Here is a 23,449-nt window from a genome sequence, read left to right as displayed (position 1 = left end):
TAGAAGACCTTTAAGGTGCCTTCCAGCTCTATTCTGGTTGAATCTGCCCCATCAGAAGTTCATTACGCAGGACCTAAAAAAAAAACAGTAGCAGCAAATAGGAAGGAACCTTTTGCTCTTTAACAAAAGCCTTACTGGGAGAATGAACCTGGGAGAGTGAGCTTTGTTCACAGTGCAGGCACTGGAGCAGAACAGCAGAAATAGCGATCTGATAATTTAAAGAAAAACACACACGCTAGCTGGGGAGGTGAAGAAATGGCAACCCAGAATGAGGCTGGTTGCAACAGATTTACTCTCCTATCTTACTGAGAGCAATATCATCTTTGCGTTAGGACTAACTGTGGCATATGAGCAATTTGAAATCTAGATTTAAAATATGATGTAATCAAAAGCAAAGTAGCCTCCCCCGAATCTCCCGATCAACAGCTGCATTCTGGCACCCAGGCTTCTCACCCTGGTTGCTAAATTAAACCGTGTCCTGGGTTCTTTGGCATGATCCGTCGATCAATAACCCAATGGATTCGCATACCAGCGCAAGCCACAAAGCTGTGCAATCCAAGTTGATGTTTGTACGAATGGGGTCTCTTGGTTTTCAGCTAACCTGGTTCTCTGTATTATGCTAATGCAGCCCCCGTGTGTTTCCTAAACCAGTGTTTCTCAGCCTTGGGAACTTGAACACATGTGGATTTCTTCAACTCTTGGAATTCCGCAGCCAGCAGAGCTTCAAGTTCCCAAGGCTAAACCATTCTAAACCATTTTTCACTGGACCTGCACATAGAATAGAATTAGGATAGGATAGGATATAGAATGAAATAGAATATAGAATAGAATATTGAAATAGAATAGAATACAGAATAGAATATAATATTGAAATAGAATACAGTAGAATAGAATATAGAATGAAATAGAATATAGAATAGAATATTGAAGTAGAATAGAATATAGAATAAAATATTGAAACAGAAAAGGATAGAATATTGAAATAGAATAAAATAGAATATAGAATAGAATAGAATATTGAAATAGAATAGAATAGAATATAGAATGAAATAGAATATAGAAGAGAATATTGAAATAGAATAGAATATAGAATGAAATAGAATATAGAATAGAATAGAATAGAATAGAATAGAATAGAATAGAATATAGAATGAAATCAAATATGGAATAGAATAGAATAGAATAGAATAGAATAGAATAGAATAGAATAGAATAGAATAGAATAATAACTTTATTGTCACTTTGAATGTATACTAATTGGCATACATTAAAATGAAATTTCATTGCATACAGCTCTCAAAGGGTCACCACCTCCAATATACACTACATAAACATGACAAAACAAACAAACAAACAAATAAATATAAAATTATGTATACAAAGAGCATTCGCAACTGCGTATCGTGCGTATCTCCACGTCTATGTCTATGGCATAGCTGCTCTGGGTTTTCTCCCTTTACCACTCCAAGCTCAATGTCTGTGTGGACCAAGCCATTGTGCTTTTAAAATGTTGGGTTTACCCAGCCAGAACCTTTGGTGGTTTGTTATTCTAGAAGTCCTGGTTTAGGACAAGGGTCCGAATGTCCGGAACCATCTGCTTTTGAAATTCCGTGGTTTCCTCAGCGTCTTTAAGCTGAGGAAGGAAAGGTTAGGATGCAAATAAGGGGAGAAGAGCTGATGTTCACCAACTTTTTTTTGTTGTTGGGGGGGAATTGAAAATACAAGTAGTCCTCAACTTACAACGGTTTGTTTAGTGACCGTTCAAAGTTGTAACAGCACTGAAAAATGTGTCTTATGACCGCTTTTCACAGTTGTGACAGATGTGAATCAAAATTCAGAACTCTTGGCCACTGGTTCACATGGATGACCGTCGCAGTGTCCCAAGGTCATGTGATTCCCTTTTTGTGACTTTCCGACAAGCGAAGCCCATGGCGGATGGTGGGGGGAGCCAGATTCACTTACCAGCTGGCTTACTAACTTCTCAACTGCAGTGGTTCACTTGACAGGCAAGACAAGAAAAGTCGTAAAATGGGGCCAAACTCACGTAAGAAATGTCTCACCTAACAACACAAAAGTTGGGCTCGATTGTGGTCGTAAGTGGAGGACTAACTGTATCAACTGAAATTGCCTGTTCCTCATCTATATAGGGGCAGGGGTGGGTTCTAAATTTTTTTACTACCGGTTCTGTGGGCGTGGCTTATTTTGTGGGCATGGCTTGATGGTCATGTGACAATTCTTTAGGATTTAGCAGAGGTACTGGTCTACCAGGCTTTTAACTGCTTGCAGAGCTGTACCGGTCTACTCATTTGTTTTTGGAGGCACTGGTCTACCACCACATTGCCTTTTAACACTGATCAGCTGTAGAGCGGCCCTTTGAAGCCCTGTGGCAAGAGTTTAAACAGTTTTTTTCCTTCTAGCCGATCAGCTGGGACTCAGGAGGCAGCAATAGATTGGGGGTGGGGGTCAAATAAAAGGTAAGAATAACATGGGGGGGGGGAAGGCGGGGGGGCAGGGGAGGCAGAACCGGTTCGGTAACATCATATTGTCATCGCTAACGGCTCGGTGGAACCGGGCCGAACCGGGAGGAACCCACCACTGGAGAGGGGAGAGAGATCAACAGGAGAAAGATAACCTATATTCACCGTTTTAAGTTTTCTGCTGCGAACAGATCCATCTTTGAAATACGGGTAGTCCTTGACTTACGACCACACTTGAGCCCAAACGTTTTTGATGCTAAGTAAAACATCGGTTAAGTGAGTTTGGCTCAGTTTAACGACTTTTCTTGCCATAGCCGTTAAAAGCGAATCGTTGCGATTGGTAAACTAATAAGATGTTGCAAATTTAAACTGGTTTCCCCGTTGACTTTGCTTGTCAGAAGGTCGCAAAAGGACCCTGGGACCCTGCAACCGTCATAAATATGAGTCAGTTGCCAAACATCTCAATTTTGATCATGTGACCATGAGGATGCTTCAATGGCCGTTAAGTGTGAAAAACGGCCATAAGTCACTTTTTTCAGTGATGTTGTAACTTCGAATGGTCACTAAATGAACTGTTGTAAGTCGAGGACTACCTGTACTGACTTCTTTTTCAAGCAATTGCTAAGCTATTCTTTTTGTTTGTTTGTTTGAGTTATATGCCGCCCTTCTCCAGAGACTCAGGCTTACAATGCGTTAAGCAATAGCCTTCATCCTTTTGTATATTTATACAAAGTCAGCTTATTGCCCCCACAAACTGGGTCCTCAATTTACCTACCTTAGAAAGGATGGAAGGCTAAGTCAACCTTGAGCCTGGTGAGATTTGAACTTGCAGTAATTGCAGGCAGCTGATGTTAATAACAGTGCTTTAGTCTGCTGCGCCACCGGGGCTCCTTAAGGCTACAAGAAGAAGAGCCCTTCAAGAATCTCTTAATGTTGCAAATGTGGGCAGCCAAATCCTTCCTGAATTTCTCCAGAGATTCAACAGAGCATTCCCGATGGCCATTTGTCTATTTGAATTCATTTAGAGCTAGATGTTAATAGGGGCTCCATTAGTTTTTGTTTTTGTTTTTTTTTAATTTGATTTATATGCCACCCTTCTCAGGAGACTCAGGGCGGCTTACAGTGCGTTAAGCAATAGCCTTCATACTTTTGTATATTTTATACAAAGTCAGCTTATTGCCCCCACAAACTGGGTCCTCATTTCACCTACCTTAGAAAGGATGGAAGGCTGAGTCAACCTTGAGCCTTGGAGAGATTCGAACCAGCAGTAAATTGCAGGCAGCTGTGTTAATAACAGGGTACACTAAACCACTGTACTATCAAGGCTCCTATCAAGTTTAAGATTTGTCCTGTCAAGAATGCTATGGCTCGATGCATATCCATACATGACAAAGTTCAAAAGGCTACAGTCATTTATGTTTCAGCTGGTTGTGTGAACCAGGTCATCATATTAAGAATCCAATGTTTTCCTTGTTTGGCTCCAGTCTCTTTTCTGATCATAGTAATAATGTTCCGTTAACCCTGAAATCTTGTTCTTTTCATCTAAGGTGTATTTAAATCCCGCCCATTTCAGGGAACTGGTATTAAAATACAGAGCATCTGACGTAGAGGTTTCATGTAGCTATTATATCTAGTAGCAGTTGATAAATGTAGCTCCCTTCCCAAATTTGTTTAGCTTTTTATTTCCTTTAATTAATTTTGCAAACAGCCATATAGAAAACAAGCAGCAATTAGGGGCTAATTAACAGAACAATGTTGTTGCAATAATATTGTTTTAGCATAGCAAAATTGGTATTTTTTATTTTTATTTTTTGTTTAACCCAAGGCGGATATTGTAGAATCACGCAGTTTGTGTTGGCAAACAATTTATTCATTTCTCATCGAAAGGCTACCTATCTTATCTTTTACAATTCTGTCTTCCCTCCATAAAATTCAAGACGGTAAATTTCTCTCCTCACAGGTAGATGAGACTTAAAATATGGCTCATTCATTCATACCACACTGTAGTCAAATTGGGAACCTGTCACTCTTAGTGGAAATAAATTTCACAGACAAACACTTCCCAAATGCAAAACTCCACACTTGTGCAACAGATGAGAAGAAACACGCTTGGATACTCTACCTATATCCCCAGGTGCCATATGGAAATTGTAAAATGCAGGTAGTCCTCTAGTTTCAACAGTTCGTTTAGTGACCATTTGAAGTTACACCACCACTGACAAAAGTGACTTTAGACTGTTTTTCACACAACCATGGCAACTTCCCTGCGGTCAAGTGATCAGAATTTGGATGCTTGGCAACTGGTTCATATTTACGACGGTGGCAAGTGTCCTGGGGGGGGGGTCATGTGACAGCCATCAGTAAACCTTCTTACAAGCCAAGTCAACGGGGAAGCCGGATTCACTTAGCAACCTTTTTACTGACTTCACCACGGCAGCGATTCGCTTACCTGTGGCGAGAGAGGTCGTAAAACGGGTGCAAAACTCACTTAGCAGCTGTCTTGCTTAGCCCCAGAAAGTTTGGGCTCCGTTGTGGTCGTAAGTCAGGGACTACCAGTATTAGCAGCAGCAGGACAGAATTTTGAAAAAAACCCTTCCTAACTGTCCCATCATATTGCATGAGAAAAGTTTCATTTTGCAAGGACGCTGAAAGAAATTTAAGATTTGTGCAATTTACAACGCTTGAAGCTTAACCTCAACAACTCTGGGAGAGTTTTTTTCAACTTTGTCTTGAGGTATGCAAAACACAACACTCCTGCAGAAAAAGAGTACCTCTGCCCATGTACAAATTTTGCTCCTTATCCCATAGCCCCTTGCACATATTTGGGGTAGTTTAAGATAGATAAGTCAAATTCCAGGGCATGTGACCCTAATTCTCATCCTTTTAGACTAAAAGTTCCTCATATCCTAAGAAGCTGGGGATGGACTAGGGAGGACCCTTGTTCTCAAATCACAAAAACCGCAACTACGCCATTGTTTGAATAAAGTAAGAAAGGACAAGTTGGGAGTGTGTTTTTAATACACACACACACACATACACAACTTCCAACACACACACACACCGAGATAGCTGCAGAAGACCATCCAAATGAAATAAAAATCTGTAACCCAGAATTTCTTTTGCATCCCAGAAGTAAAGGGAGCTAAATCACCCAGTTTTCTCCATTGTGTCTCCTCGTTGTGTTGCTATTGTTAGACAACTGAGAAACGGAATCTCACTGATTTTCTCCAGAGTCACTGAAGTTCCAGATTCACCTTTTTGCCACTTTGGGCTAGAAAGCTAGTTTTAATACAAGCCACCACTCGGTTTTAATGCTTATCTTCCAGCTTGGGCAGTTTTTTGCAATCCTTGCTTGGCACCAGAGAGCCTGGGCAGCCCCTGGTGGGCATATCGTATTGCCAGCACTCCGCCTTTGAGGCGTAAACCCCAGAGAACATAAAAAGGCTCATTCCACACAATAATATATACATCTCCATGTTTCATGGACTCCCGGTTTGCTTAATCCAGTTTTCAGGATTCACACGATATCCTGAACCATAAATGCATCCAAACTAGTTAGGTTCAGACCATCCACTAAAGTACGGTTGACTGATTGATGGGTGTTGTTACAACCAATATGACACAATAAGATATATGTTCATCGCCTTGCCCAACCGCATTTGCTTAGGCACAGTTTACTGAACAAACCACTCTTGGTTTCAAAGAACACGCTGAGCCCTAAATCTTGGTTTACAGGCTAAACCCCTGAACCCAACTGTGGTTAATTCCTGTAGAAATTCTGCCAAAGGCCCCTACTGCACAGCCCTGATTTTCAGCAGATTCATCCTTTGTTCCTCGTTTCCTCTCCCGCCCCCCCCCCCTTTCCATTTATCACCTCTAGACTGTTGAAATTAAGCCTTCCTTTCTCACCCCATTAATGGCCACTTCACCCTGGAAGAATGGCAGAGATCCATTTAGTAGAAACCAGGATTTAAATATATCTATATATCTATATATTGTTCCCGTCAAGACTGCCGACATTCCGTCACATCGTAAGGTGTCCATAAAATGGAACTTCATCTGACAATCTTGTCGAAAGCCTCCAGCTTATTTCTGAGCGGAAAGTGGATGGAACTCACTCCTTAGTAATGCAATTATTTTTATTTTTTTTGCAATTAAAACATTAAGGATCAGGGGTCGGCTTTCATCTCGTGGACGATGAGGAGAATGAGGATAAAATCATAATAGCCAAGTGTTACTCCGACTCTCTGCCCACTCTGGAGGGTCTTAGCATTCCTTCTGTCAAAGGGGATTTTCTCTTCCACCGAACACCCAAACCCAAGACAATCTCTTCAACCATTCCTTCATTCGTCTAATTATCCGCTTTTCACGGAACGTCTCCATCAGTTACTCTATCGGTTCTTTTTTTTTTTCTTTTCTTTCTCCAATGCCCACTTTGATGGGAATCTCTCCTGTCCTTCTGCTTTATCTTGTAAATCCTGCACCCCAGGCTGTTCATACCCCAGGGTATTTGCTCTCTAGGTTTTTGACTTCCCTTTGGTGTCTTTGTAAAACCCCTTGGTCGGAAGCTCACCTGTTTGACGTGCCCTCCCTTCACACTTCCTATGCCTTCGCCCCGCTCCCTCTTGACTTCCCCAAAGGGGCCGGGTACACTTCCTACCTCCTTCCCCAATCTCAGCCTCTCCCCCCCCCCTGCACCGGACTACAGTTCCCATCCACATGCGAAAAACTCCACAGCTGTCTTACAGCACCTCTATAAAAAAAAATATTGAAATAGTTGGCACCCACAATAAATAAATAAATAAATAACAAAAAAACCCCACCACCCCTTTTTCCTTCCTTCCATCTTCCAATTCCGGCAGCCGTCAACGTACTTCAGCGGAGTCCCCTTCCTTCTCTCTCTTGCGAACTCTTCACCTCCCTTCTCTCCACCCCCCCACTCTGCTTCTCTTCGCCACCTCCTCCCACCCACCCCCAAAAAAGCCTTTTCTTTTCTATGGGTTTTTTTTTTTTTAAAAAGGTGAAAGGCAGCCTACATTTTTTAAAAAATGAAAAAATAATAAATAAATAAAACACTTCTTTGTCCCAGTGCTAAAGGGAGGGGGGAAAAAAAGAGAGAGAGAAATTCTCGGGTGGTCTTGGTGAGGCTGGGCAATAATGCAGCCGGTCACTTTCCAAAGCGGTGAAACTGACTTGACCAGATCCCCCGGCACAGTTCCAAACCTAACAAAAAAAAAAACGATCTACCGGGTCACCCCCCCCTACTCCCCTCAGCCCCTTATCTGCCAAAAGATCCCTCCCCTCAAAATATAGACTCCCCCACCCTCCCTCTTCTCTTCTCTCTCTCACCATATATACTCTCTCGGTTTTGGGGTTTTCTTTCATTGTTTTTTTCCCGCCCTGAAGCGCCTTGTCAGGCTCGAGCAGCGGAAGGCAAAGGCGCATCCTGAGAGTCCAGCCGGCTTGGGGCGTGCGCGGGTTTGGGCTTAAAACAAAAGCTCGCTTCTAAAGCCAGCCAAGAGATGCTGCCGAAAAGAAACCGGAGCCGGGCGGGTAAAAAAAAGCAAAAGAGTCCGTCAAAAAAAAAAAAAAAAAAACCACCCCATTTTTCTCCCCCAAGTTGGAACTTTCTCTCTTTTTTTTCCCCCTCAAACCCCCCCCCACCTTTTTTTTCCCCAAAGGCAAACGACCAAGAGCAGCCCCCTTACCTGGATCGCCTTCAGACTCTGCAGGAATGCATGGCTTCCACCGCGGTGAAGCAGCCCCTGCCCGCCTGCCTTCCTTCCTTCCTTCCAGGCGAGCGCCGCCAGGGGTTCAAATACCGCCGGCTCCCAGGCGGAGGAAGGGGAGGGGGTGGGAGATTTTAATTTATTTAAAAAAAAAAGAGGTGTGGGTGGGGGCGATCGACCCGCTCAGAGGGGGCTGAGCCCCATCAGTTGCATCCCCCTGCAAAGGAGGGGGGGGAGAGGGGTGTGTTGTGGGGAGGGGGGGTAGGTGGTCTGCAGCCAATCCCAGCGAGCAGCTTGGGAAACAAAGGGGGCACCCGGCGCGATTCAGCCGGGGGGGAGCTGCAGAGAGGTTGGCAGGCCCCCCCTCCCTGCGCCCTGCTTCTCCATGGAGGGGTCTGTGTGGAGGCGTGGGGGGGGGAGAGCCAGACAGGATGCAACCCCTTCCTCCGGCTCTCTCCGACCCTTCCCCGCTCGCCCTGCCTGCCTTGTCCCACCTGCCCGCTCGCTCCTCGGCAGAAAGACGGAGCGAAACGGCATCGCAAGACAAGAAGGGGGTGGGGATGGGGGTGGGGGTGGGGGGTGAGCGGCGCATGCGCTCGTGGGCTCACCCCCATCCTGTAAATCTAGGTGGGGGTGGGAAAGGGGTGGCTGGCAGAGACAATGATCTCCTATTTCTTTCCCCCCCTCCCCTTTTAAAGTCCATCAATGGGGACTTTAATAAAAAAAGTTTAGGGGTGCATCCCATAATGGTTAGATAACTGGTTGTGGGGGTCAGATGGGATCGTTTTAGATCTAGACTGGACAGCCAGATAGGAGATGAATGAAATGGATGAAATGGGAAATAGGGCAGGGATGAAATCCAGCAAGTTCTGACCGGTTCTGGAGAACCGGTGGCGGAAATTTTGAGCAGTTCGGAGAACCGGCAAATGCCACCTCTGGCTGGCCCGCTCCAGAGTGGGGTGGGAATGGAGATTTTGCAGTATCTTTCACCTGGAGTGGGGTGGGAATAGAGATTTTGCAGTATCCTTCCCCTGGAGTGGGGTGGGAATGGAGGTTTTGCAGTATCCTTCCCCTGGAGTGGGGTGGGAATGGAGATTTTGCAGTATCCTCTGCCTGGAGTGGGGTGGGAATAGAGATTTTGCAGTATCCTCCGCCTGGAGTGGGGTGGGAATGGAGATTTTGCAGTATCCTTCCCCTGGAGTGGGGTGGGAATGGAGATTTTGCAGTATCCTTCCCCTGGAGTGGGGTGGGAATGGAGATTTTGCAGTATCCTTCCCCTGCCACGCCCACCAAGCCACACCCACAGAACCAGTAGTAAAAAAATTTGGATTTCACCACTGGGATAGGGTCTCCTGCTTGAACAGGGGGTTGGACTAGAAGACCTCCAAGGTGCCTTCCAGCTCTATTCTGATTGATTGATAGATAAAGGGAGGGCAGATACAGCAGTTATTGATAAGGGGGAGGAGAGATTCTTCTTCTTGTTGTTGTGCCATATCCGTCATCGGACGTTGGCGATCATCTTGGCGATCCTATTTTTATCAACAGCCGCACGAAAAAAGTGCTGCTGAATTTTATCCAAACCAGTCTCTTTAGATTTTGAAGCCATCTTCTGCCTGGACCTCGTTTGCCTTCAATGTTTCTTTGGAGGATTAAGCGAAGGATGCCGTATTTTTCGGGCGTCGCATCACATGTCCGAAATATTCTAACTTTCGCTTTTTTTATGGTTTTGAGAGATAGATTTTTGAGAGGAGAGATAGAAAGAGAATTGCACACCATGCCTATTTCTTCTTATCTGGAAGTTTGGGTTGTGACTCCAGCTGTGCTGGTTTTTGTTTTTTTTTTAAATAGGCAACTTAAGATTCTAGTCCTCATGACTGGAATAAATTAAGCCTTAAGAAACTACCTACAATCCAGACTCTAGCATTTCTGTTGGTTACCTTTCCCCACTTTAGCTGTAAATGCCTTTGAATCTATGGCTGCCCCTACTGTGCCTTGAGCTTTTGCCTCAAGATTGGTTTTCAGAGGTTTTCCCCAGCTGGATTTGAAGATTTATATATAATTATATATTTTATATTTTGATTAAATGTATATGCCTTTTTTCTCTCAGAGTTTAAGGCACTTTGCGCAGGGATGTCACTTCATTTCCATAACAGCAACATATAAATGGGGATGGGCTAGCAGAGAGTGACTAGGCCCAAATCCACCCACCTGGTTTTCATGGCTGATAGTGGATTCAAATCTGGGTCTTCCCAGCAGAGCCGTTTTCCACTACAGGCAGTCCTCGACTTACGACCACAACTGAGCTCAACATTTATGTTCCTAAGCGAGACCGTTATTGAGTTTTGCCCCCATTTTACGACCTTTCTTGCCACCGTTGTTAAGTGAATCACTGCAGTTAGTGACACTAACTAGTCACTGCTAAATTTGTAACATGGTTGTAAAATGAACCCGGCTTCCCCCATTGACGTTGCTTGCCAAAAGGTCGCAAAAAAATAATTACATGACCCCACGACACTGCAATCGTCATAAATACGAGTCAGCTACCAAGCTGCAAAGGTTGCAAGTGTGTCATTAGTCACATTTTTCAGTGCCGTTAAAACTTCTAATGGCCACTCAATGAATGGTTGTAAATTGAGGACTAGCTGTTGTGCCAACCTGGAGCCAGAGAGTGTTTTTCCATGCAAAACCATAAATTTAACCTGAAATTCCTCTTAGTTTTGAGGCTTCCTCTGATATTTTTGATGCCTTTTTCTCCACATTCATGAAATCTACACATTTGAGACACAATTCGGCTTCATTTCAGAAGAATGCAAAATTCAGTCTTGGTTAGGTGTACGTGATTTTGTCTTATGCTCAGTTTTCAGGAGGTTGAAAGCTGCATCTACCGTAAAGACCATTATTACCAACCTTTGCAATTGGGGCCGAACTGCTCCAAAGCAACTGACTCAGTAGAAGGACTCTGACTGCTTTCACTAGAGATTAAATCCACATTTCTATAAGGAAGCAATACGCCTTCTGGTCTATGGAGATTCTCAGCCATCCAGATCATGGTTGTCCCATGTTTTTTCAAGAGGCAACTGGACTTTCTGGTTTTTCTTTGAAGAGGTTTCACTTCTCATGCAAGAAGCTTCTTCAGCTCTGACTGAATGATGGGGAATGGAAGGATTTATACTCCTTGCACACAGCAAGATAAAGAGCCATCTATGTCAAAATTGAACAGCCCTCTTTCAACAGAGGGGGAAGGATATGACATCATCTATCTCCAGTCTACAACACAGTCCTTTCAACAGTTCCAAGAAGGCTCCACACCGGTGGTGAAATCCAAGTTTTTTTACTACCAGTTTTGTGGGCATGGCTTGGTGGGTGTGACAGGGGAAGGATTCCGCAAAATCTCCATTCCCACCCCACTCCAGGGGAAGGATACTGCAAAATCCCCATTCCTTCCCCACTCCTGGGGGAAGGATATTGCAAAATCTCCATTTCCATCCCACTCTGGGGCCAGACAGAGGTGGCATTTCCTGGTTGTCTGAACTGCTCAAAATTTCCACTATCGGTTCTCCAGAACCTGTCAGAACCTGCCCCTGCTCCACACCTATTTGCACCACTCAGGTGACCCTGAGGATACAGATAAACCTCCAGGGAGCCTCAACGACTCTCTAAAAGAATGCAAATGACCAGCTGTCTGCAAGGAGTATAAATCCATTCCATTCCCCACCATCCAGTCAGAGCTGAAGAAGCTTCTTGGATGAGAAGCGAAACATCTTCAAAGAAAAAACAGAAAGTGCAGTTGCCTCTTGAAAAAAAAAAAAACACCTTTGGGACAATACACCTTCTTCTCACTGAAAAGCATCATTCACTTAGGAATCATTCGAAGTTACCACAGCCTTGAAAAAGAGTGACTTACAACTTGTCCTCCCACTTATGACCATCACGGCATCCCTGTGGTCGCGTGATCAAAATTTGGACTCTTGGCCAATGGATGGATTTGTGAAAGTTGCAGTGTCCCGGATCACATGATTTTCATTTGCAACCCATCAGTTTCCAACAAGCAAAGTCAATACGGGGAAACCACACAATTCATTTAACAACCACATCGATTCGCTTAATGACCATGGCAGAAAAGGTCATAAAATCAGGGTGACTCCCTTAACAACTGCTTCACCTAACAACAGAAGTTCCAGTCCAATTATGGTTGTAAGTCGGGGACTGCCTATACTTGTAAAAATATCGGTCATTCCATAGTAAACCTGTGGATCATCAATTTTGTTTAATGTTGCTCACCAACAGAGAGTTTGGGACTCTTTTCCAGCCCTGGACAATCTGGAGATTCTGTTTGGAAGGCATGTGGTTTATATCACCAAGAGTAATTCAAGATTCTGAATAAAGCACTGATTTAAAGAATAACATGAGAAATTGGATACACTTAATCTGAGAACAGAATGCTGTGGGAAAATACAATAGCTGTTTCTTTTGTACCTAAAAGTCTGTTGTATGGAAGATGGAGAATTGTTCAAAATTGTTTAGAAGGTAGGACAAGGAATAATGGTTAAAATTGAACAGAATAACAGAGTTGGAAGGCACCTTGGAGGTCTTCTAGTCCAACCACCTGCTCAAGCAGGAGACCCTATACCAATGATGGCTAACCTTTTTGCTGTCGCATGCCAAAAATGGAGGGAGCGCGGGGGGTTTGCGGGCGGGCGTGGCCACACCCATAATCCAAGGCATCCCGCACCTGCGCACGTGACCCCCCCACTCCCCCAGCTTTTGGTAAACGATGGAACAGTGGGCCCGTTTTTCACCCTCCCCAGGCTCCAGAGGCTTTCTAGGAGCCTGGGGAGGGCAAAAACTGCCTTCCCGACCCCCCCGGAGGCCCTCAGGAGGCTGGAAATAGCCCGTTTCCCAAAGTCCGGTGGGCCCGGAAGGGCTGAAAATCAGGTGGCCGGTGCTACTATTAAGCCTGGTTTCACCCAGTCTATATGTGTACTTTTGGTTTTTCTTGCCTAAGTGTAAGACATTATTTTTCTCTAAAATTGAATTTCATTTTATTAAATAGGGCCCAGTGTTCCAGTCTGTCTTCTCCTTACTTCTTGGTTGCTTCTTTCCTTGATTACTTTCCATCCATTGCTTCTTGTGCTGCCTTCAGGTGCTTTGGAGAATAGGTTGTCCCTCTCTTCTTTGTTAAGAGCCTCTCAAATATTGGCAAGACCGCTATCATTTTAATCAGCTACAATTTTAGCTGGAAGGAAATTTTAGCTGGACTTTTAAGAATATCCAAAAAGTAAGAGCTGTTTAATAATGGAACAGACAGCCTTGGGAAGTGTTTACTTTCTTTCACTAGAGGTGTTTATTTAAACCAGTGTTTCTCAGCCTCAGCAACTTTTAAGATGCATGGGCTTCAGCATCTAGAATTCCCTAGCTAAAAATGCTTGCCAAGCATGAGCGATGCCCAGACAGAAAGCTTTCGTACACCGTCTGGAGCTACCTTACCATTACAGCTAGCTAGTCCTTGACTTACGACCACAACTGGGACCAGAATTTCCACTGCTAAGTGATGCAGTTGTTAAGTGGGTCATCATGCAATGTGGGTCTGATTTTACAGCACTGTCCGAAGACGTCTCTGTGGTCATGTGGCTGGCATGACTAAACGCCAAAGGCGCACAGAACGCTGTTACCTTCCTATTGCTTAACGCATTGTAAGCCACCCTGAGTCTCTGGAAAAGGGCAGCATATAAATCTAACCAATAAATGAATAAATAAATAAAGGTGGCCCCTATTTTTCTACTTGCATTTTTTACGTGCTTTCGAACTGCTAGGTTGGCAGAAGCTGGGACAAGTCACGGGAGCTCACCCCGTTACCCGGCACTAGGGATTCGAACCGCTGAACTGCCGACCTTTCAATCGACAAGCTCAGCATCTTAGCCACTGAGCCACCGCATCCTTTATGCAGTAGGCCCCAAAATGGGGCGGGGTGCAGGGAGGCCAAGTGCTGCCTGTCACACCCCCTGGCTACGCCCACCATGACCACGCCCACCCAGCTGGTCATTAGGGCAGAGAACCGGTTGTTAAATTATTTGAATCCCACCACTGGGCCGGGAGGCGGCGGGGGGGGGGCGGGAGAGGGAGAAACGATCTCCCTCTCCCCCTCTGAGCAAAAGATGACCTGATACAGGATTGCACAGAGGCAGGGGAGGAGATGGGGGTTATTATTACCCTCTTCCCTTCCACTGCCGGGCACACAGATGGGCTCATTCACACAGCATCGTACGGACAGAAGTCTCAATTTGTCTTGTCCTCCAAAAAACTGGGGAGGGGTGGGGAGGGTAGATAGGAAGGAAGAAAGAAAGGGATTCATTTTGCCCGTCTTTGGCAGCATCTCTAGGAAGGGAGACATCACCGATTCATTTCCATATAGGATGTGCGGGAGGGGGAAGGGGGGGGTCCTGTATCCTATAGAGGGGAGGTTTGGCTTCCTAGCCTATTCTATAACTCCTTTGCATATCAAGCTGGGATCTGTTTCCTGCCCCTTTGTGGCATTGAAAGTCTCGGGTTGGTTATTGTGCTCCCTTGGCATTTATTGGGCTCTGGGCAAGCTGATGCAGCCAGGGGTGAGTGGGGTTGTGTGCCGATGAGACATTCTCCCCTGAATGGTATAGAGAAGTAGAGAAAAGGGGGCGGAAGGAGGGAGCAGGTGAACCCAAGAAAAAGGGCTGTTAACAACCTAGCTTCCCCTCCTCACCCTACCCCACAGAAACATCAGCCCACATCTCCCATCGTCCCCGCTGGCCATCGCAAATGGAACACGGAGTCAAAACTAGCGCAAATTTAGGGGTCCGTGAACTGCGACGGGTGTTGGAATGGCACGCATGGGGGAGGACGATCTAAAAATGACCTTTGATTTAACATGAGTCAATTCGATATGATGTGAAAGGAGATGCTGTTAACATGATGGGTTCCTCCTTGATGGACTGATTTCTGTCGGGGTTTTTTTTTTAAAAAAAAGGGCAGTTTGGCAAGCGGCAACTTGAAGTACAGCTTTGACCCTGGGATTTTATTTGTTTAATACGTGTCATTTTTATTTAGAGTTGTTTAAAAAGGAAGATTAAAAACTAGCGGGAACGAATGTAATGTAAGAAAAAGAATAGTAAAAGAAAGAAAGCAAAGGGAAAGCAAGAAAAGAGGGCAAGAAAAGAAAAGATAGAAAAGATAGGGGGAAAAAAATCCAAAGAAGTAGCTTCCAATCTTCTTTAGAGCCGTTAAAAGTGTAATTATAAATGTACCTTTTATTCCATGGTTACAACATCTCTCTGTAATCTATCCTGTCTAATCATCAAAACCATAAATCGTAATTTCATTTTTTTTCTATTTCACGCAAAAAAAAAAATCCATAAGGGGATTTTAGTCAGCAATAAACATGGGTACAATATTGTCTTTCCTCTGATCAAAAAAGTCAATTTAGCCATCTCAGCAAGTTCCATCATCTTCACCAACCATTCCTCCATTGTGGGTAGTGCCAAATCTTTCTATTTTTGTGCATACAGTAATCTTGCTACAGTTATCATGTACCAAAATAAAGTTTTTTCTTTCTTTCTTTTTCTTTTTTCTTTTTTCTCTTTCTTTTTTCTTTCTTTCTTTCTTTTTCTTTTTTCTTTTTTTCTTTTTTCTCTCTTTCTTTTTTCTTTTTTCTCGTCTTTCTTTCTTTCTCCCAATATTCCTAATATTAATTTTCTTTTAGTCCTTCTTTTACTTCCCCTTCCCTTCCCCCTCCCTCCCTCCCTCCTTCCTTCCTTCCTTCCTTCCTTCCCCATTTCCATTCAGGATAACATAGGAGCACACTACTGTATGGACTTCTTTGCTGTTTGTTTCCACCTCTTTGTTCATCGGTCCATCCCTCCTTCCTTCCCCCTTCTCTTCCCACCCGCTCCCCACCCTGCAACATTTCATTGGTTGCAAAACATTGCTAAATTCCAAGGCAGCTTTTCATTTTTCCCAAAGAAGAAAGAGAGAGAGAGCAAAATCCATCAGGAAAGGGAGACAAAATGAACCTGATTCCAGATCTGAAGGAAAGGCTGCAGGATGTGCCTGAAAACTCTTTGTTCTCCAGGCTGCCTTCACACATACACACACGCACACACATACACAGTGACAGAGGGGGGAGGACACAAAAACCCAACCCACCCCTGCCAAGGCACTCTCCCATCCCCTTTTTTCATCTCTTGATTTTTCTAAGCTGAGGATGAAGCTTAGCTGATCTCTGAGTTGTTTCAGGGACTAAAAGTACCTGGTGAGGAGATGAAGGGAGAGCGCAGCAGTTAATGCACAAAATCCTCTCCAAAACACATACACAAAACCTTTAGTATACACCCACACCCACAATTCCATCACAGCCTGTAGAAATTGCATATATTTTCCTGGATCTGCAGGTCTGCTCGGATCTGTTTTGTAACACTCCCCCCTCCCCCGTTTTTAAAATAATGTTCATTCTTCTGGGTATCAAAAACAAAGAAACTTATTTGGGGAATGTGCCCCATAAGTCAACCCTCCTCCTTTTTGGAAACAGCCAGAAGGAATTGCTTTCCTGGTGATGTGATTTAATGCATCTTCCCTTTGGCACAAAAGATGCTACTTGTAGTTTTGCATCATGTCAGACAATCTGCTCATCCTAAAGCAAGGGTGTCCAACCTTGGCAACTTGAAGACTTGTGGACTTCAATTCCCAGAATTCCCAAGCCTGCTTTGCTGCTTTGCTGGCTGGGGCATTCTAGGAGTTGAAGTCCACAAGTCTTAAAGTTGCCAAGGTTGGAGACCCCTGTCCTAAAATCTATTTCTCCCTCTTCATTTGAATTCATTGAACAATAAATCTTAAGACAAAGCACAAAATTTTGAGCAGGCCAATAACATGGTAAACACACTGTTTATATCACATTTAATCAGGTTAGGTAAGGGTCAAGCAGATAGCACAAGTTTGATGTGTATTAGTCTAGTTTAGAATTATGTATGTATGGTTGATTATTTGTGAATTCAGTCCGACTGCTTACAGTTTAACATCTGTTGTAAACCTCCACAATCGAAGCATTCATTAACCAGAACAAATATGCTGTGTAGGGCAACAAATTTGTGCTGTAAAAATACAGATGACTACTAGGTGGCAGTAGAATGTCAAGATGTTCTTTGTCTCTTTGCTGCCATCTAGTGGTTGTCTGATCTGATAATTTAATTAATTAATTTAATATTTAAATTTATATACCGCCCTTCTCCCGAAGGACTCAGGGCGGTGAACAGCCAGAAGTAAAAAAACATCAAATACAAAATTTAAAAACAATTTAAAAATAATTAAACAATTTGGCCCGACAGTTAAAATCCCCCATTAAAAATCCAAATTAAAATACACAATTGGAGAGATTAGGCCAGCCCGACTTGATGAAATAAAAAGGTTTTGAGGGCCTGACGGAAAGTATGTAAATCCAGAATCGTCCGTATCTCCGGAGGGAGCTCATTCCAGAGGGCAGATGCTCCCACAGAGAAAGTTCTCCCCCTGGGGGCTGCCAATCGGCATTGTTTGGCTGACGGCACCCGGAGGAGTCCCTCTCTGTGGGAGCGTACTGGCCGGTGGGAGGCTCTCGGTGGCAGAAGGCGCTCCCGTAAATATCCTGGCCCTAAGCCATGGAGCGCTCTAAAGGTGGTCACCAACACCTGATAGCCTAATGTTTGTCTGAATACATCCACTTTTATGAAAAGTGGGTTTTGTTTAAACCCGGTATAAGTCCTTGACTTCTGACTGCTTCTTTAGTGACCATTCGAAGTTACAACAGATCTCCTCAGGGGTACTAATAATCCGGTTCCAAAGCCTGACGGCCCCTCCATCATCACATGAACACATTACAGATGCTTGGCAGCAACTGACCTGCATTTAGGGCCATTTGCAGTCCTGCATCACCACCTTACAAAAGATCGTAAAATCAGAGAGGTCACATGGGTGACACGCTTTACAACCGTCACAACTTATGATCATGATGGGCAGGCTCCATTAAGATCGTAAATCGAGCACTACTTGTACCGCCTGATCCTAAGTTTAAGGCCAAAAAGGGTCTTTCCCTGCCATCTTTTAAATTAGAGGACAGTCTGAGACAAGCCTCTCGCTAGCAGAAAACTCACCTTTCGTTCTCTTTCTTTAAGTAAGTATCTACTGTACCAATTATGCTATTCGTTTAGGGGTATCAGAACGCAGAAAGCTATTTTATGCAACTTCCAAAAGCCGATGCCTTTTAATAAAATATGCTAGTTGGCAAAGGTGGTATCAGATTCCTGAGGGTTTTTTTTTGAAGCACCGTAGACTAACATGGCTTTTCTCCTACAACGAGTAAGATATAGTAAGCCGAAGAAATCAGATATGAGATCATCTATAAAGAAAACTAATTAAATTTAATTGATACCATTTTTATAGAACTCTGCCTCTTGTCTAGTTTACCAACCATTCCTTGTTTCTGTCAGGCCTATATTCTGGTTTACATCCTTGAAACTTCAATTCATCCTCTTCAGGATTACAACCTGTTCACTCTCCCCGTCCCGCTACCCCGTCCTTCTTTTTCATGTCTTAATTATGCAATTTGATCTTCTTTTGTTGTTTTTTTGATGGGACCCAACTATCTCAACTTCATTCTTTCATACTGGGCCTCGCTGTTAGCTCTTCGAAGAACTGCTAGTCCTCCATGTATGATAGATCATTTAATGACCATTTGAAGTTCCGCCAGACCAACCTGGGGGAACTTATGACCCAGATTTGAAGTCCCCACGGTTGCCTTCTTTGCAGTCACGTGACCATACTATGGGCGCTCGGCCACATTAACGGCCATTTGCAACACCCCACAGTCATCTGACTGCATTTTATGACCGTTATGCTCAGGGGTGGGTTCTAAATTTTTTTACTACCAGTTCTGTGGGCGTGGCTTATTTTGTGGGTGTGGCTTGGAGGTCATGTGACTAGGTGGGCGTGGCTAGCTGGTCAGAGTCATTTCTGGAATGTCCTCACACTTACGACCAGTCCTCGCACTTACGACCCGACTCATTTGTTTGCTTTTAACACTGATTAGCTGTAGGACGGTCCTTTGAAGCCCCGCGGCAAGAGTTTAAACAGTTTTTTTCCCTCTAGTCATCAGCTGGGACTCAGGAGGCAGCAATAGATTGGGGGTGGGACCAAATAAAAGGTAAGAATAACGTGGGGGGGTGGGGGGGTGGGAGGGCGGGGGGGGAGAACCGGTTCGGTGACGTCATATCGTCACCGCTACCGGCTCGGCCGAACCGGACCGAACCGGGAGGAACCCAACACTGGTTATGCTAGAACTTCCAGTTTTCAGCAAAACTGGCCCATATATGACAGTGGAGTTCGCTTAACAACCGCCGCAAGAAAGCTCATAAAATCACACAACCAAGTCACTTTCCGACCATCATAAGTTACGACTCGGTTGGAAGAAATATCCAGGTCCAGATCCAAGCCAGGAGAAAGGCACTGGAAACAAAATGGAGGCTGGAGACTGAAGGACCATTTATTGGTGAACAGAACCACCAGGGTTTGTGGTTCTGGTGCAGCTGACCAAAATGGAGTTGAGAGTGGTTGGGTTTTATCCCTTCTTTGGGTTTTGTATTTGAGCTTCCTGTTCCTGTGTAAGAACATGTCCTTTGATATTCTATTGGCTGTTGTCAGATTTCTATGGGGTCGTGGAGGGGTTATGTAGGGGTCATAGCTGGCTCTATAGGCAAAAGGGGAAATGCAAATCCTAGATCGTAAGGTCATAAAATGGGACAAAGCTCATTTAACAAATGTCTCGCTTAGCAACAGAACTTTTGGTCATATTTGATCAATTATAGTGGTAAGTCGAGGACTATCTGTAGTTGGTTGAAATAACAGACCACACACTCTCCACTCTCTTCCTACCTGCTCTGGGTCATCTTAAAATCTCTCCATCCATTTTCGGTCTTTAGTAAACATTCCAAGGTACACAAATTAATCTACTTCATCCAGTTTTTTTTTAAACCAAACTAGCAATTGTTCACTCCATTTCCCTGTCAAACACAAACTATGCGCCTTTGATATATTATTTTTCCAATCTGCACTTCTCATTACATTATAGAATTTATCTAACATTTGCTGCAAATCATTCTGGTTCTCAGCCAGCTGCAGAGCCTCATCTGCATATAAAAATTTGTGTCCGACTAACAGGCCTCTAATTTTACCACCAAAGTTCCCTAAATACATTGAACAACTGAAAGCACGTTGCACAGCTTTGTCTTCCTCCCTGCTGAATGTTGAACCATTTTCTAAGGCAGGGGTGTCAAACTCAAGGCCCGGGGGCCGGATCCGGCCTGTGGGGTGCTTAGATCTGGCCCACGAGGTTGCCCTGGAAACAGTGAAGGCCCCTGGTGCCTCTGCCAGCGAAAATGGGCTCCCAAGCTCCGTTTTCAGCTGCGAAGGCCTCCTGCAACCCTCTGCCAGTGAAAACGGAGCTCGAGAGGGCTCTGTTTTCACTGACAGAGGGTTGCAGGAGGCCTTTACAGGCAGTGGTGGGTTTCAAAATTTTTTGCTACCAGTTCTGTGGGTGTGGCTTGGTGGGCATGGCATGGCTTGGTGGGTGTGGCTTGGTGGGCATGGCAGGGGAAGGATACTGTAAAATCTCCATTCCCACCCCACTCCAGGGGAAGGATACTGCAAAATCCCCATTTCCTCCCGATCAGCTGGGACTTGGGAGGCAGAGAATAGATGTGGGCGGGGCCAGTCAGAATTTTTACTACCGATTCTCCGAACTACTCAAAATTTCTGCTATCGGTTCTCCAGAACTGGTCAGAACCTGCTGAAACCCACCTCTGGTTACAGCCGAAAACAGAGATTGGGAGCCCATTTTCGTTGACAGAGCGCTCGGGCTATCACAGGCGCCAAAACGAGTGATGTTAAACTGGCCACGCCCCCCCTGGCCCCCCCGAGATCAAACACAACCCTGATGCGGCCCTCAATGAAATCGAGTTTGACAACCCTGTGCTAAGGCATTGTTTCTCAGCCCCAGCAAGTTTTTCAGGTGTGGACTTCAACTCCCAGAATTCCCTGTGGTTACTTTCATCCTATACAGGTAGACTTACAACCAGAGATAAAATTCAGCCAGTTCTATCTGGCTCAGGCAAACTGGTAGTGCCGGCGGCCCATTTTTGACCCTCTGCACATGTGCTCTGGGCATGCACAGAGGAGGCACGCGTGCGCTCACATTTGCAAACCGGTAAAACAGGTAAGTGAATTTCACCCCTGCTTACAACAGTTCCTTTAGTGACCATTCAACATTACAATGGCACTGCATAAAATGCCTTATGACCATTTTTCACACTTACGACCATTTTGGCATCCCCAGGATCACATGATCAAAATTCAGACACTTGGCAACTGACTCATATTTATGACAGTCATAGTGTCAGATAAACCCCCCTTTTGTGACCTTCTGACAAGCAAAGTCAATGGGGAAGCCGGATTCATTTAGCCACAGTATTACTAACTTAACATCTGCAGTGATTTACTTAACAAATGTGGCAAGGAAGGTTATAAAATGGGGCCCAGCTCACTTAACAAGCATCTCACTTCGCAACAGAAATTTTGGGCTCAATGATGCTCATAAGTTGAGGACGATCTGCACTGCTTTTTCTCAAATTCTGCAAGCAACGTTGAGTTCCATATTCATCCCAAACCTCTTCATTCCATCACATGCTTTCTCAAAACCCACAAACATACAATGAACTTTCTTTCCCACATTCAGGCATTCCTAAAAAAAAAGTATAAAAGCCAGACTGTGTATCCTGCGATTTGCATGAAGTCTTTCAAATTTGGTTCATTCTCCCCTCTCGTCAGTCAGTCCCAAGCACACTTCACAACTAGGCTTGTCTACAGCAGGGGTCCAAAAAGCCAAGATGACAGCAATGAACAAATCATTAAAGTCCCATTCCTTTTGTACATGTATAGTCTCTGTGATGCATGCCAAAATGGGCAGAGTGATCACATGATTGAAGCTATCATCTTAAATTCCTTTAAAACCCTCCTCCATGGATGGATCTATTGTATTAACCCTACCTCCCACCTCCCCCCCCATAGTGTTTACATTCACTAGTATATTTCCTGCATATATTATAGGCTTAATTAATGGTCTTGCTCTATCTTACATTTGTGGCTGATTTTAACCGTGTTATTGTAACGCAGGTACTGATGAGTCAATACGAAATGCTTGCATCTACCTCTGTTTGTCTTTTGGCTGTATTGTTTAAAACTATTAAAAGGGACTCATTGTTTTAAATCACTGGTATATGTTCCATTGTCCAACGAACAAAAATGGTTTATTTCTAATTGTCAGGCATAAATAACATTGCACAATCCTTCCATAAGCAGACCACATTCATACTTTACCATTTCCATAATTACACCATCTACACCCACAGCCTTACCGTTATTCAACATAATCACAGCGTCTTCCTTTTCATTTATTCTTTTTTTTTTTGGATTCTGGTAGCATTTGTTTCAAAATCGACTCTTCATTCAACAAATGACTACCATTTCCATATAAATCACTAAAAGAGTCCCAGCATTGTTCCTTGGGTTTCACCCCAAATAATTTGATCACAGTTATTTTTCATCCTATTCATCTGGCCTCTTGTTTAGTCCTTTTCAGCCATTTCTAGAACATCTGTTTATTTCCATCAAAAGCATAACTTTATTTTCTCTCTCTCTTTTAAACTTAAGAATACTTGGCTCAACCTTGTAATTTTTCATTCAAGATGGGTACTTTGTCTTCCTGCATATTTTTCTACTTTCTCCTGACATCCTTTCACTTCTTTTCTTTTCTTTGTCTGTTTCCCCCTCAAATTTATTCTTGACACTATCAAAAACTGGTCTGCTCCACATTTTATACCTCTTCTTTGAATCCTTCACTAAAAAGAAGCAACCTAGAATGAAGGAGAAATTTCCTGACAATGAGAACAATGAACCAGTGGATGGGTTGCCTTCAGAAGTTCTGGATGCTCCAAGACTGGAGGTTTTTGAGAAGAGATTGGACCCCCATTTGTCCAGAATGGTATAAGGCAGTTAACCTTTCGGTGCCCAAAGTGTGCGTCCGCTCGCACGAATGCACATGTGTGTGCCGGAACCCCCCAAAATGCAATGTGAGTGCCCCCTGTGCATGTGCCCCACCCCCCTCAACAATTTTCAGCTTCCAGATTGGTGCAG

General features: G+C 44.1%; 1 protein-coding gene across 2 annotated transcripts in view; it reads right to left on the bottom strand.

The window, feature by feature from the left end:
- The window catches only part of NCAN (neurocan), a 151,073-nt gene extending 142,305 nt beyond the window's left edge, over nt 1-8,768 (bottom strand). The window contains exon 1 of one of the 2 annotated variants that reach the window (XM_034442546.3): nt 8,186-8,768. The gene's annotated coding sequence lies outside the window, so the exon portion shown is untranslated. The remainder of the gene's footprint in view (nt 1-8,185) is intronic. The other variant, XM_034442545.3, reaches the window with a different exon arrangement.
- Between the last annotated feature and the right edge of the window lie 14,681 nt (nt 8,769-23,449).

Source organism: Pantherophis guttatus, chromosome 1 (assembly GCF_059756535.1).
Source record: "Pantherophis guttatus breed Tessera chromosome 1, ASM5975653v1, whole genome shotgun sequence".
Taxonomy (NCBI): Eukaryota; Metazoa; Chordata; class Lepidosauria; order Squamata; family Colubridae; genus Pantherophis; species Pantherophis guttatus.
The sequence above is the reverse complement of the archived record's forward strand: the minus strand, read 5'-3'. Positions and strand labels throughout refer to the sequence as shown.